At 36.3% G+C, this 4,071-nt stretch overlaps 1 long non-coding RNA gene across 1 annotated transcript; it reads right to left on the reverse strand.

Annotated features, from left to right (window-relative positions):
- Positions 1 to 1,051: 1,051 nt before the first annotated feature.
- Positions 1,052 to 3,074, reverse strand: LOC133784505 (uncharacterized). The gene is made up of 4 exons (XR_009871372.1): positions 2,954 to 3,074; positions 2,799 to 2,873; positions 2,266 to 2,327; positions 1,052 to 1,548 (listed from the first exon to the last, which is right to left on the reverse strand). It is a non-coding gene; the product is annotated as an uncharacterized LOC133784505 (long non-coding RNA).
- Between the last annotated feature and the right edge of the window lie 997 nt (positions 3,075 to 4,071).

Here is a 4,071-nt window from a genome sequence, read left to right on the forward strand (position 1 = left end):
AGTCGGAGCTGGACACTTCAAGGTGCCCGACAAACCAAGGCCATGGAAAGCCAAGATTTCAGTTATTTGACTGGTTGTGGTAACCGAGCTCCAGTATAGCTCGGCCTCGAACATCTCTCTCCTCGGCTGTGAGGAGGAAGGTTCCCCCATTAGTGAAAATTTGAGCTCTCCGGGGTGGTATGTGACAGTAGCCTTTAAAGCAGGATCGAGAGGAATCGGCCTAGGGCCTGAATTAGATTCCGGATAGATGGCCTCCCGAAGAACTCTCCTCTTCCCCTCTATGACTTCGTCTATCTGACGACGGTAGTGAGCTCGAATGTCCTCTTGCTCGCGCGCAAGCTCGTATTCTCTTATCCGACGTTGATTCCGGGCGAACAGCGATTCTGGGCTCGGAGATTTTGGCTCGTAAGGGATTGTCAGCGATGACCCCCACCGTCTTTCCAGATTCTGTGACATCTAACGAGAAAGAAAAAATGGTGAGGGCCATGCATGCAAGAATCACGAGCTCGATGGAATGAGCTCGGAGATTTAGGAACAAGACAAACTAAATATTAAGACCCTTATTGAGGAGTCAGGGCGTGTGTTCCACGAAAAAGAAAAGGAGCATGGATAATTTTTTTGAAAATCTCGAAATTCAAGGGAAAGAAGAGTGGCGGTTAACCAGGAAAGGCGTCTTTGGGTTTCGTGCATTTATCAAGGCCCATGTTTTTATCCGAAAACTTAGTGTACAAGAAACGTTGCCTAAAAATTTCAAAACCCAGAAAAATTGGAACCTCACTCAAATATGAAAACTGGGTATAAGCCAGTGATGTAAATCCAGTACGGGAGTCTAAAAAGCATCTGAGCCTATCGGATCAAAACCTCCTATCACATTATGCTAAGGATGTAAACTAATATATACACATACACAGCAAGAACAGTTTGAATAAAAACTGACAAAATGGGAAACAGAGATTGCTTACTTACACAATAATGGCGACTGTAGAGAGATTGTTGATTGAAGAAGAGGTTGCAAATAGGAACTCACTGACTCGAACAGACCAGGATTTCTTTGTTTCTTTGGCCGAGAAAACATTCACAGAATGGAAACTTTTTATGAGGAGGTCTCTGGTTTCTTTTTTCTTCTTTTCTTGCTCTTGGTAAACGAAGGTAAAAATGAAGACGAAGAGTAGGGTCTTGTATATATAGGTGGGAAAAAGGAATTTGTAACACCCTCACTTATTTTAGTTAAAAACCATATTTGAGGTGTTACGTTTTAAAACTATATCATAATTTATTTCTGCGGAAGTTTGGACATTTTTTTTTTTTTTTAAAACTTGAAAACTTATTTCACATTATTTACATTAAACATAAAGTGTGTCTCAAACATATTATACATAAGTATTAAATAACCCAATTTATTTTTAAAACATAACTTCATACTTCATTACAAACATCTCACTGATAACTGAAATAACCCACAAAAAGGTCGATGTGTTCATATGTACAAATCAGGGTCAGGACCATGCTTCAGTTCTCCTCATATCATTCACATATTTCTTTCTCTACCTGCAACACAAGACAACTGTGAGCCTAAAGCTCAGTAAGCAAAGTAATGCATGCAATGCTAATGATTACCCAATATCAATGGACATATACAACTTCTTTTTAAATTTTGGGCCCCTTAATATTGTGCACACTGTTTGAATTGGTCAATGCCTGCAGGGCTTGTTACACATATAATACAAAATCCCATGGGTTCTCCTCCGGCTAGCCTTCACCACAGTAGGGCACATTAAAAACCTTATTCCATCGTTGCCCCGTCAGGCTCAAGAGTTAAGGCGGCCACACACTGTGGTGTCAATACATATAACAATAACTCATATGGAGGAGAAATAAAAACGGAAATATGGCAAACAATATAATTGGTTCACTAAACCTAGCCCAAATTATTGGGCAGCCACTATAAGCCTACTATAGGCCTTCGTTTACACTTATTAACACTTTCATTTGCCTTTTCAAAACAGTGGCACTGAACTTAAACTTCTTATTACAACTTTCTTTTATGTTGCACAAAACTTGCAAAGGCATCATATAATTAATCATCATAATATCATGCATGGTCTTATATCATATAATAATTTACCATATCACTATTATGCCATGCATACAAATTTATGATGAAGTGTCACTGTATGTTAATACCACTTACTCACAAAATATTCATATAATGCATACTTTCACATAACACATAATTCTTGTGTTGCAGTTGAGTACTTTACTTACCTTTTGTCCACAATATATTTCACCGTGTAACAAGTGATGTCTTAGGTATTGATGTGCTTATCCTGACAATAGCATGGATTTCTCATCATAATGATGGCAGTAATACATTGAACTCTCATTTAAAAAAAATACCCATAAGACTTCATATCAAATTTCATACCCAAAACATGCCTAAAATGCCTTAAACCACCTAGATCGAGCATTAGATTTATCTTAGACATTTGGGGAAATTTTGACAGAGTTTCCCCTTAATTTTAGCTATCCTCAAATATCAAAATACACCAATAATCAACATCAATTAACCTGCCATAACCATATATCCCAAATACCAACATGATTCATCATAAAGTTATCATATACCGATTTTGATAAAATTCTTATCTCCTAGATCATCACCCAAATTAAATGAGTCTCCACATATATTCAAACATTTATAAACATATATACTCTCTTATAAACTCAATCAAATAACCAAAAATCATCTTGTACTCCAAGAACCCCAAAAACCTCATAAAACACAAAATTTCACTTACCGAGCAACTTTTCGGCGAAAACAATCTCTTCAAGCTTTTCTAAACCTCAAACCACTTGGAAACCCCAAGAAATATCTTAAAAAGGATAAAACACCATATATAAGTTCTCAGAAAAATTCAAAAACATAGTTTAACTTCCAAGTACAAGAACTTACCATAAAAAGGCTAGAACTAAGCTTAATCTACTTCTTTGGCTTTGCTTTCACTTGGATCTCCTTAGAATTTCTTCAAACCAGCCAAGAAATGGTTTTTGGTTTTCTTTTCTCTCTGTTTTTCAGAATAATGGTCGTGCAAAGTGATAAGGTTTGATGAAAATTCCTTATTTTCAATGATTTAGCCTTATTGTCAAAAGTTGACACCTTTCATCTCATCATTTCACCTTTTGACTTATGAAAACCTTATCACTTCAATAATTTCGACTTAATCATCTGCTAGGCCTATTATCCTTATGTGTAAAACACTCACACCAAACCTTAGGTCCATATGACTTCATACCCAATAGTTATGCTTACCCGATCGAGCGTAGCGCACTTATGCTAAGCTCGTTTTGACTTTGCATCCATACCACTGATTATGTATACCTCCCATCAAGAATTGATCTAATGGTTCTAAAACCATTTTTACATCATCAATGAGACCTTAATACTACCTCGATTACATTTGGTAAATCCATAAATACTCAATTTTACACCGAAATACTAGTAATCGACATTGTACTATTTTCCACTACTTAACCTATTTTGCCTTCTATATCTCACTTTCAACACTTAATTCCATGCCTTGTCCATATTTTTCATACTTTCTTATATCTTGAGCACATCAAACACCCATAAAAGACAACTCAAATGCCACAAGGTTAATAATATTGAGCATACATATAGACATCACATACACAACTTTTATACTTATACATGATAACACTTATAAGAATATGCATATGCTCAAATTATACATATTGTATGATATGTAATGCAATGCAATCATGTGATTATTGGCTATATATATCAAAATAATGTGGGTGCTACAGAATTAATCTGGAACGTTGAACAAAATCCTTGCAAAATCCAATGGTCAGGGATCAATGACAAGATAGCGCCGAAAAGGTGTCAGACGAACGATCGTGGGCGTGTTTCCAAGGTACTCAAGTACCAAAAATGAGCAATGCCTAATTGACGCGTGTCCATTTTCAAAAGTGTGACGGTACAGTTCTAAAAAAAAAAAAGTAGTTCAAAAGTTTCCTTCTCTTAGGATTCGAACAAATACTTTTGAGGGG

This window comes from Humulus lupulus, chromosome 6 (assembly GCF_963169125.1).
Source record: "Humulus lupulus chromosome 6, drHumLupu1.1, whole genome shotgun sequence".
NCBI classification, from domain to species: Eukaryota; Viridiplantae; Streptophyta; class Magnoliopsida; order Rosales; family Cannabaceae; genus Humulus; species Humulus lupulus.